Source organism: Dermacentor albipictus, chromosome 3, assembly GCF_038994185.2.
Source record: "Dermacentor albipictus isolate Rhodes 1998 colony chromosome 3, USDA_Dalb.pri_finalv2, whole genome shotgun sequence".
NCBI classification, from domain to species: Eukaryota; Metazoa; Arthropoda; class Arachnida; order Ixodida; family Ixodidae; genus Dermacentor; species Dermacentor albipictus.
The window spans coordinates 6,895,992-6,908,100 of record NC_091823.1 but is presented as its reverse complement, the minus strand read 5'-3'; the positions used below and the strand labels follow the sequence as shown (position 1 = coordinate 6,908,100).

The 12,109-nt window shown below is 49.0% G+C and overlaps 1 protein-coding gene across 1 annotated transcript in view; it reads left to right on the top strand.

The window, feature by feature from the left end:
* The window catches only part of LOC135895998 (polyunsaturated fatty acid 5-lipoxygenase-like), a 443,319-nt gene that overhangs the window by 140,210 nt on the left and 291,000 nt on the right, over positions 1 to 12,109 (top strand). The window lies entirely within an intron of this gene.

Genomic DNA, 12,109 nt, shown 5'->3' with positions numbered 1-12,109 from the left:
TCTCACGTCAAAGTCGGTCACTTCCGACACCCTGTTCGGCCCTTCGTACAAAAGCCTCTTCAATGCCATCAGTGCTTTAGGCTTGGACATGTCAAGGGGGTCTGTCCAAACTCTTTATGTGTCCCCGGTGTGCTGAACCTCACGCGGAGGACACGTGCCGGGCTACTGTACTAAAATACGGTAACTGTAATGGTTGCCATGCTGCCTCGTCTAGGGACTGCCCTCGCGTCAAGAAAGAGGTCGCTGCTCTCAAGCAAATGGTTCGGGACAATTCGACACACAGGGAGGTTGCTGAAACGATCCGGCGTTGGTGTCGACGTCACTGAACCTCCTCAAAATAGGCAGAGACACGAAAAGAGAAGGGCCCTTCTATTGTAGCACCGACATTCTCCGATCAGGCCAAGAAGGGGCTGAACAGCACAAGAAAGTCAGCTGAAAAGAATCTTTCTCGGGAAGAATGGCCTGCGCTTCCGAGCCAGCAACTTCCCACAGAACTACAGATTGCCAAGCCCGCTCGGGAGCCTACTCCTGCCGCTGATGACACGCTGTCAGGATTGGGGGCTCAATCCCATCGTCCGTGGTCCTTTGCCAAGATTGGAGTACGGCATGAATTCGAAGGTAGCTGGCCCATGCCGTCGTCCAACTTATTTACGCTGAGATCGTTGATGAAGTGAAGAACTATTTCTCATCGAGAACGAGGAAAAGGGGTTTATTTACAGAAATTAACTCAGTCTAACATGACTGCTTGAGAAAAAGAGTATCAGTCCAACATGACTGCATGAGAGAAGTGACTCAGTCTAACATGACTGCTCAAGAGAAGTGTCCTCAGCATTCGCACAACCACAGTTTTTATACACTCGATCCGCCGGTCATACGACGCGGCGACTGTTCGTTTACTCATCACCAACTCGCCGCTGCTCTGCAGATCAGTTTACGTACACAAAGGCAACCGCGCTCTGAGGCCCGACGACGGCGTTGGCGGGGTGCCGTTCCGGGAACTATCGGTGCCGATCGAGGGTCGCTCGTTGTTCCGTGCCACGCCGAAGCGTGAGACGCACCAAAATGCGTCGTCCCCACGGCAGCTTGTCCATGCGTGTCAAATCAGCTCCGCGTTGGGGAACTCCGGAATCATTGTTCACACACGCCGAACTAGTTCCGTCACAATGTCGATGGGGCGGGTGGAAGGCGGCGGATTCCAGCGCAAAGGCCGCTTCTTTGAACGCCTCCCAGCTGCAGCGACGGAGAGGGCGCGTCGTGTCGCCCTGTCGTAACTGTGTGGCAATCTTGTTTCGCAGCTCGCCATTCTTGACAGCGCCTCCATGGCCCGGAAAGTCTCGACTATCTAGCGCTGACAACCGCTAGGCAGGAAGAGAACGGCTGCTGGTCAGGGGGGGGGGGATTGATGTCTTGGCTCGCAGCGACCACTTGTGCATTGATGTCACCGCCCCAAAACATCCAACAAGGACAGGCAACTGCAATATGAACCCCACAACACGGCTCTGCGCCGAGATGACGTGCATTGGCTCTCACTTTAGACTCGCTAGGCTTCAAAAAAAAAAAACAACAACAACATAAGTGCAGAAACAAAAAAAAAATGCTACATTTCACTATGCCAATTTCTGAAGCAAATTCCTGCTGACAAATTCAGCAATTATTGGAGGGAATTCTGCCAAATGAGAGGGGATTTTCTTCGCCTAAAGAAAAGCTAACACTAGTAACCTTAAAATTTAGGCGGGACCCTCAAACGCAGAATTCAAATTAGCCTGCTCAAACCATCCGCATTGCTATGCAACTTTCCCTTCTTATATCTAACGGAGAAGTTGTACTCTTGGAGAGTGAGGCTCCATCGGAGCAAGCGGCCGTTTTTGTGTGACATTTGATTGAGCCACGTCAGAGGACAGTGGTCGGTCTCGAAGATGAACTTCGCTCCGTACAAGTAACACGACAACTTCTGGGCGGCCCAAACCAAACAAGCGCATTCCTTCTCTGAAGCGCTGTAGGCTTCCTCTCTTACATTTAGTTTACGGCTGGCGTAGAGGATAGGATGCTCCTCGTTATCGTCGCCGACCTGACTAAGTACCACGCCCATACCTCTGTCGCTTGCGTCGCATTGAACTATGAATTCCTTTGTGTAGTCTGGCGCGCGAAGCACAGGGCGAGAAACCAGTAGCGTTTTCAAACTTTGGAAAGCGTTCTCTTTGTCCTTATCCCAGTGTACGTTACTCGGTGCTCCCTTTCGGAGGGCGTCTGTTAATGGACTTGCCAATTGCGAGTAATTCGGAATGTACCGTTGATAGTACCCCACAAGTCCCAAAAATGAACGAAGGTCCGTTTTCGTGCGCGGCTGAGAAAAATCTCCAATCGTCGATATTTTCAGCTCAGCCGGCCGTCTCATGCCCTGACCGACAACATGGCCCAGATAAGTAACCTGCGAACAACCAAACCTACACTTTTCCGCTTTCATCGTTAAGCCGGCTTCCCTCAACCGTGAGAACACCTGTTTGAGGTGCGATACGTGTTGTTCCCAGCTGTCCGAAAAAATGGCCACATCATCAAGATAAGGTAAGGCGAACTCCTGCAAGTCTTTTAGGACAATATCCATTAACTTAGAGAAGCTAAACGGCGCGTTCTTCAGCCCGAAGCTGAGTGCGAGAGGGCGAAAAGTGCCTACAGGCGAGATGAATGCGGCATAGCGGCTGGCACTTTCTGAAAGGGGAACTTGGCAGTACCCCCGCACGAGATCTATAGTTGAAATGTATTTAGCAGCGCTAACTCTTTCAATTCGTTCCTCAATGTTGGGTATCGGGTACAGCTGATCCCTAGTGATCGCATTTAACTTCCTGTAGTCAACACACGGACGAGGGTCCTTGTTAGGGGTTTCTACGAGTATTAGCGGTGACGTGTAGTCACTCTCAGCGGGCTCAATAACTCCCAACTCTAGCATGCGCTGTATCTCTGCCTCCATAATCTCTCTCTGTCTTGGAGACACCCTGTAAGGTTTTGATCTTACTGGTTCGGTAGAGGTCAGCTCAATTTCATGCGTTATCAGTTCGGTTCTACCCGGCCGATCGCTGAATCTGTCGAGATATTCCCCTAACACCCTTTTTAGCTCATCTAGCTGCTCGGGTCTTAGAGCATGCGAGCTTACCGAGTGTTCTACTACTTCTTCTAGGCCGATTTCAGAGTTGGAGGTCGCCCTATATTCGTCAAACTTGGTACTAGTGCCATCCGGCTCTTTGACGGTATAGTTAACGACTCCGCTCCGCTCTACATACGGCTTCATCAAATTACAGTGATATATCCTCACTTCCTTCCTGCGACCGGGCATTCTCAAAGCATAGTTAGTATCTGAAAGTTTGTGCAACACTTTAACGGGCCCGTCCCAGTGAACTTCAAGCTTGTTCTTTCTTGAAGGTTTGAGGATCATTACCTGGTCTCCGGCGTTAAACGTACGAAGCCTCGCATTCTTGTCGTAATAGAATTTGGCGTTCTTTTGAGCTAGTGCCATGTTCTTTCGACTAGTTCTTGGGTTGCGCTTAGCCGCTCCAGTAAATTTAGCACGCGTTCAACCACTGTTGGACTCTCCCCTCTTTCCTCCCACATCTCTCTTAACATTCTCAGTGGAGACCGGAGTGTCCTCCCATACACTAGTTCTGCTGGTGAGAACCCTGTCGCCTCATGTGGAACCGTTCGCAAAGCAAACAAAGTTGCCGGCAGACAGTTCTCCCAGTCCTCCTTGTGCTCGTAACAGAGCGCACGCAAAACTCGCTTAAGCACCGAATGCCACCTCTCTACACTGTTTGACTGAGGGTGATAGACAGAACTGTGTATTAACTTTACCCCGCACTTTTGCAAGAATGTGGAAGTCAGTGCGCTCGTGAATACTGACCCTTGGTATGCCTGAATTTCGGCTGGAAACCCAACTCGTGCAAACACTGTCAAAAGCGCGTCTACTACTTCGGTGGAGCTGAGCTCTTTCAGAGGGATTGCTTCTGGAAACTTGGTAGCCGGACACAGCATGGTAAACAAGTACCTGTAGCCTGATTTTGTTTTTGGAAGAGGCCCTACCGTGTCTATTACAAGCCGTCTGAAAGGCTCTGTTATTAAGGGCACTACCTTCAGTGGAGCTTTCCAAGTCTCTCCTGGTTTACCAGAACGCTGGCAGGCGTCGCATGATCTTACAAAGTTTTCTACATCTTTGAAACAGCCAGGCCAGTAGTATTCCATAAGCAATCTTTCCTTTGATTTGTTTATGCCTAGGTGGCCGGACCACCCATTTCCATGACAAAGACTCAAAAGGTCCTCCCGCTACTTAGTAGGTATGACTAACTGATCTAAAATCCTACCCTTTCGATCTCTGTAATGCCGATACAACAATCCTCCTCTCTCATGTATCGTTACGTTGCGCCTAGCAATGCCTTCTTTAGCTGTGTCATGTAATTTTGCTAAGCTCTCATCATTCTTTTGCTCAGCTGCCAGTGACTCTCTATCCACGCGTAAGAGTTGATCAAAGTTCTTTGAGGCCGATGATAATAACGACCCTGTCTCGCTTGTGAGCGCGTCTACTTGCTCTTCCTGCAGGCTAGAACTATGACACTCTAGTGCTACGCTCTCATTGAGCTGGTCAGCTGGCAGGCTCTCCTCAACTGTTCTTTTGTCCCTCGGGCCTAGCTCGGATTCGGGTATTGAAGTTACCCCCTTTTCTGCTTCCGCTGGAGGAGCTTGAGCATTTTCAGCCGAAAGCGCCGCGATCTTACGAGCTTGGCCTCGGGTCAATGCCTGTACTATGCCCTCTCCCAGTTTGAGCCCTCTGTCACGCAGTAACTGATTCGAACGATTCGAAAAGATGTAGGGATACTGCAGTGACAAAAATTTGGAAACTGCAGCCTCAGTCTCTAGCTCCCCGAATGGTCCACTGATTTTGACTTTGGCCATAGGCAGACACACGCTGTGTTCTTCTACAACCTGTTTTATCCATGCTACTTCTCCGGTGAAGTCATCTACCATCACGTAAGACGGATGGACAATGTCCAGCGTGGCGGCACTGTCTCTTAGCACTCGGCATGGTTTTCCATTAACTTGCAGGTCGTGGAGATATGGACTTAAAAGTTCCATATTCTCATCTTTTTTCTCCACGTAGGAAAAAACTACGCTAGACTTCTCGCAGTTTACAGCTATATGTCCCAGTTTGTGGCATTTGTAACAGCGAATTGGTCTAACAGATTCGAATTTTCTTTTCTGTTCTTTTTGTGCGGTTTCTCCGTTAAGTTTCTCCTCGCTCTTTTCTGCGGGCTTTTCCGCCATGTCTACAGGCTCGGATCGTCTAGTTTGCGCACCCTTTTTGAACGGAAATGGTTTCCGCAGTCCATTTCGACCGTCCCAGTTTCCCTCCTCGGCGTTCAACTTTCTACGGGTTGCGTACTCTTCGGCTAATTCAGCCGCCCTTTCCACAGTGTTTACATTACCTCTGTCTTGCACCCACAGTTTCACAGCTTGGGGAATGGTTTTGTAAAACTGCTCTAGACACATGCGTTCAATGATCATGTCTCTGCTGTCGTACGCTTCCGCGCTTTTAAGCCACTCGACTAGGTTGGCCTTTAAGCTATATGCAAACTCCGGATAGCCCTCGCTATCTTTCTTGCCTGTGCTCCTAAACCTTTGCCGAAAAGCTTCGGCTGAAAGGCGGTATTTCTTCAGGAGACTAGCCTTAACTTTTGCATAATCATATGCATCCTGCACACTCAGTCTGGCGATTACTTCCGCCGCCTCACACGGCAACATAGACAGCAACCGCTGCGGCCATGTCCTCGGGCCGAAGTTCATCTTTTCGCAAGTCCTTTCAAAATTGCTTAGGAACAAGCCTATGTCGGTCCCGACCTCAAATGGCTTTAATAGCCTGTCCATGCGGTACGATTCTGCCTCACTTGATCGACCCAGAGCGCCTTCACTTCCCTGAGACAACTCCAAACGTCTGCTTTCAAGTTCAAGTTGCATTTTTCTTAACTCGCGATCTTTATCGCGTTCCTCTCTCTCTCGTTTTTCTCTGTCCCGTTCTTCTCTTTCTTTTTCCCGTTTCTCTCTCTTTTTGAGAAGTTCCATTCCCATTTCAATATCTTCCTCACTGGCCTGATTGGAAATTAGCTCCAATAATTCCGGTTTGAGCATTTCCTTGCGTACATCTAGGCCCAGTTCATCACCAACAATCAACAACTCGTCTCTCAGCAGTGTCCTTAACTCCATGACTGCTGCTTTACTGCCTTGATTCTGCTCTCTAAATCTAGCTAGGAAAACACAACCTAGCTAACACAACAATCTAGCTTCCCTACTGTTCTAAACAGAACAACCACAAAATGAAGCCTAGAGAGTCAAAGCAAAAACCAAGCACTCACCGCAGATACAGCACCATGTCGCAAAGTCCATCTCACCGCTGTCAGCCAGTTGTCAGGATTGGGGGCTCAATCCCATCGTCCGTGGTCCTTTGCCAAGATTGGAGTACGGCATGAATTCGAAGGTAGCTGGCCCATGCCGTCGTCCAACTTATTTACGCTGAGATCGTTGATGAAGTGAAGAACTATTTCTCATCGAGAACGAGGAAAAGGGGTTTATTTACAGAAATTAACTCAGTCTAACATGACTGCTTGAGAAAAAGAGCATCAGTCCAACATGACTGCATGAGAGAAGTGACTCAGTCTAACATGACTGCTCAAGAGAAGTGTCCTCAGCATTCGCACAACCACAGTTTTTATACACTCGATCCGCAGGTCATACGACGCGGCGACTGTTCGTTTACTCATCACCAACTCGCCGCTGCTCTACAGATCAGTTTACGTACACAAAGGCAACCGCGCTCTGAGGCCCGACGACGGCGTTGGCGGGGTGCCGTTCCGGGAACTATCGGTGCCGATCGAGGGTCGCTCGTTGTTCCGTGCCACGCCGAAGCGTGAGACGCACCAAAATGCGTCGTCCCCACGGCAGCTTGTCCATGCGTGTCAAATCAGCTCCGCGTTGGGGAACTCCGGAATCATTGTTCACACACGCCGAACTAGTTCCGTCACAATGTCGATGGGGCGGGTGGAAGGCGGCGGATTCCAGCGCAAAGGCCGCTTCTTTGAACGCCTCCCAGCTGCAGCGACGGAGAGGGAGAGGTGCGCGTCGTGTCGCCCTGTCGTAACTGTGTGGCAATCTTGTTTCGCAGCTCGCCATTCTTGACAACGCCCAAAGCGGATCGTCAAGTAATTTCAATGCTGCGTCCCCTCATAGATGCAATTCGAGTGATTCTGTCGAACCTTGGAACAACGTCTGCTCGAAATTCACTGAAAGTGCTGGACGCCTTAAGCCCAGTGCTTGAGTCTCTCGAATAGAGACATGGCCAACCATCGCCCATCCTTTCGAAAAGTCAAGGCAGCGTCAATCATCCAGTGGAACGCAAGAAGTCTAAAATCACGCCTTTCAGACTCCTCAGTTCATATAAACTAATTTGTTCCCAATCATTGTCATATGTGAGCATAACGTGTCAAAACCAATCAGATTATTGGGATACGAAGCTGTTATATCCGCAACAACTGATGCGTGCAGCAAAGCCATCATTTTTATTCGCTAGAACTGACCTATGTTCGCCAGCCGATTCCACCTCATGATAACAATCAATATATGTGCCTAACAACTAAAAAGGGCAAACTCATGTTTGCACTTGTAGGCGTTTATATATTGCCTTCAAGTATTTTTTATTACAAAAGATTAACGAACATCTTGTCAGTGTGCTCTGCTCCATATGTCACCATCGGAGATGGTGATATATGGCATAATGCGCACCATATGGCATGGAAGCACAAGGACAAATGCAAGAGGGCAAAGACTTGCAAACTTTGCCTGTAACCACGGCCTTTGACTCCTGTATCACAGCAGCCCAACGTTTATACGAGGCGTGAATTATGGCAGCTGTCTTCACCTAGCTTTCGTCTCCAGCTCTTTCACAAGATGTGTTAAATGGTTTTCGGATATCGAGACACACGGGAGTGATCACACTCCAACGTACCTTGTCATCAAAGGGATGTCCGGGCCCTTCCCACGGAACACCATTCGATTGACTGGACTAATTTTACTTCCACCATGGAAGATGCTTGTCGAGAGGGCTTGTCCTCTAGATTAGAGGAAACAATCAAGTCTGCAATGCGAGATGCCACGCGCACGGTCACGGTTTCGTCGAAGCATGCGGAATTGGATATAGAGTTGGAGTGACTTCGTGCACTCCGTCGTCGTGCGGAGTGGCGTTACCGGCGTACAAAATCCATTGAAGACCTTAGGACAGCCAGACGACTACACAAGAAAATTCAACGTCGCATGGACAGATTGGCATCTCGACGTTGGACAACGTTTTGCCAGTCACTAGACCCCCGAAAGCCACTTTCCCACATCTGGAGAACCATACGTGGTCTACTTTTCCTCTCTGAACAACGCTTCCCATTCAAAGCGCTGGTGCTCTTCCAGAGGCGACTGGATGCTGATGTTGCAGAAGGCTTTTGTGCAAGGATCGCTGGCCAAGCAGACAGTTCAGGCTTTCCAGCCAGTCACATCCCTGTTTCACGTGACTGCCGCATGGGTCTTCCTTTCATAATGGAGGAACTAGAAGCGGCTCTTGCTCTATGCAGGCGTTCTTCATCCGCAGTACCAGATAGAATACACTACCGCGCCTTGAGCAACCTGAGTGATGGTGCACGGAGAGAACCGTTACATCTATACAACGTACCTTGGCAAGATGACATGGTTCCCGAAGAATGGAAGACAAGCCGCTTGGTCCCTCTCCTGAAGCAAGGCAAGTCCCTACTTGAACTCATCTCATACCGCCCAATAGCGCTGGCCAGCTGTGTGGGAAAGATAATGGAAAAGATTATCCTTGCCCGCTTGGAGTGGTACCTGGAACACTACAACTTGTTACGAAATTGCATGACTGATTTTCGTCGAGATCGCTCATCAGTAGATAGTGTTGTTGATCTCGCTACGTATGCATCAAAAGTTACGCAGAAGATTATCTGCAGCTTTGTTCTTGGATGTCAAGGGGACATACGCTAACGTATCTCACGAGGCTATCCTCGATGCTCTTGAGATGGTTGGCTTAGGTGGTCGAGTATTCCAATGTATTTCTCATTACCTTTTTATGAGATCGTTCTTTGTGTGTACCGGCGATGGTCAAACCGCACGACATTACACCTACCGAGGTGTTCCTCAGGGCGGTGTACTAAGCCCTGCCTGCCCTATTCAACCTCACAATCATTGGTCTCGTTGATCATCTGCCAGCAGCGATCAGGATATCAATGTACGCAGACGACATATGTATATGGACTTCAGGTGTGACAGGTCCTCACATACGTGGAAGACTAAAAAAAAAAAGCTGCTACTCTAACAACTACATGCCTCCACAACCAAGGTCTTGAAATCTCGTCAGACAAATGTTCACGGATGGCATTCACTCGCAAACCAATGACACCCTACGCCATCTCAATAAATGGCCAGATAATTTCTTATGAGAAGACTCACAATTTTCTTGGCATAATCATTGATAGAGATCTCTCATGGAACCCGCACGTGACATACTTGAAACAGCATCTGACAGGAATCTCCCAGCTTTTCAAGTTTCTGGGCGGAAAGACTTAGGGGATGTCAGTGCATGCAATGTTGGAATTGTACAGGGCTCTTTTTCTGGGCTTCTTGAGATACAGTTGGCCCGTACTGACCAACACTTGTCAGACAACTCTTCGTGCTCTACAGGATATTCAAGCTCGGGCTCGCAGGGTCTGTCTTGGTTTGCCAAAATGCACATCGACAGTAGCGACTATTGCGATCAGCCGGGACCAACCCATACAAACACTCATTGCGGGGGAAGTGTTGAGAGGCACGTTGCCCGTGCCCGTTCCCACAATCTGGTAACACTACCGTCAGAAAGGCCGCAGGCATCATTTGGGACTACGGTTTCGAATTATGACAGCTGCCTTCCATCAGGCTTCACCCCCGCAACTAAGCCATCGATTCCTCCATGGTGTTTGGCTCGACCTGCAGTACGCCTCACCGTACCAGGAATCAGAGAAAAATCTGAGTTGTCATCACCTGCTCTTAAACAACTAACCCTGCTCCTTTTGCACGAGAAGTACGCTGACCACGTACATATTTCTACTGATGGATCGGCAACTCTCCAGAGTTCTTCTGGAGCCGTGGCTTTCCTAGCGAAAGCCACCACCATCAGTTTCAAGCATGTCACCCAACGACACCGATGGCTGTGGAACTTGCAGCTCTTCGGGCTGCACTTCGTCTCGTCAGCCAAGAACAACCTCGAAGATGGTCAATATTCAGTGACTCGAAGGCAGCACGGCAGTCTTTGCTATCAGCCTTGCGGCATGGACCACACGAACAACTGGCATTCGAGATTAGAGAACTAATGCCTACCCTGACTGAGAAAGGTCACCACGTGACATTACAGTGGCTTCAAAGTCACCAAGGCCTAATAGGGAACGAACACGCCGATAACGCTGCTCGGTCGGCTCTTCAAGGGGACGAAGAGGAACCTATACCATTATCAAGGACAGATGCCGCTTGAAAACTTCGAATGCTCAGCCGTGATATCACGTTCCCCTTGTAGAAGCAGGAAGTTTTCAAAAGAACCGGATGCACAACCTGAGCTCCTCTCTACGCCTTTGCATACCAGCTGGACTTTGCCGTCGCGAAGCTACCCTGCTTTGTCGGATATGGCTAGTGATGGCCTTCACCAAGTTTTTTGCTTTCCGAATCGGATGGGTCGACGACGTCTCGTGTGATGACTGTGGTAGCGAGGAGACTCTTCAACACCTTCTCTGAGACTGTCCTCGCTATAATTTACAGAGACGATCGCCCGCAATCGCGATAGCGCGCTTTGACCGAAGACCTCTAAGAGAGAAACTTCTATTACAATGCCGCCATCACAAGCCATCACAAAAGAGGGCGACGAGGGCACTGTTGCAGTTTTTAAAGGCAACAGAATTGGACAAGTGACTGTAGCCGGAACAGATGTTTATAGTGCTGCAAGTGCTACTGTGCTGTGCGGTGACAGTGTGGGCGACAGTGACCGACTGTGATTGTAGGTCTGTGATCCTTTCTTTCTTTATCTCTTTGTTTTCACTTTACCTCCCTCACCCCTCTCTTCCCGGCGTAGGGTAGCAAATCGGATCTTCCACTCTGGGTAACCTCCCTGCCTTTCCCCTTTCCTCTGTCTCTCTCTTTTTGGGCGCGAAAATTCCTGACTTTACAATTCGACAGTGCACTGCATATCGAACGCGATTTCCAAATTCAGCACAGATATTATAAAACATAGTATAGTATACATTGTCATGACGCTGTTGCCTAAGACAGGATATACTTAGCAGCAGACGCATCACGCAATAAACGATAAGACAAAAAGTATATATATATGTAGCCAAAAATGCATATTAATAAACGGGAAATCAGACATCCACCCGATCGTGGCAACTGCTACAAAGGAAACCCATACGATTTTCTCGAAAGAAAAGCCTTGCAGATGAAGAAAAACTTGATATGGTACGGGACTGGAGCCCAGGACCACCGCCTTTCGGGGGCAGCCGCTCTACCATCTGAGACGGCTAGCAGATGGCCGGGCGAAGTCAAAGTTATTAAGAACTCGAAGCAAAATCAAGAGTTTTGGTTTGTTGGGCAAGAGTTCGAGTTGTAGCGATTGCTTCGATTGGGTGGATGTCTCATTTTCCCGTTATTAATTACTTCTCTCCGCACATATATTAAGTCAAAAATGCGCATAAATATTTAGGAACACGAAATTCCTCTCGGATCTTTGTTCTTCAGTGCAGCAAGGCTTGCTCGCTCAGTTATCTCGCTCCGCCTGCGCCCGCACGCAAAGGACGACGTCTGTCCATTCGCTGCGCCAATCGCACTTACCTCGCTTTCCAAACAGCGAATCTTGTGCAACTGGTCGTAAGAGCACAGAGTTTTGCAGGTCACGAAAGACGGCAATAGCTACTGGCTCAAGTGACCGTAGCGACGCCCGAATTAATTGCTGCCGCCACACTTATTCACGCAGTAGTGATTAATAGCTGTTGAATAGCACTTCCAG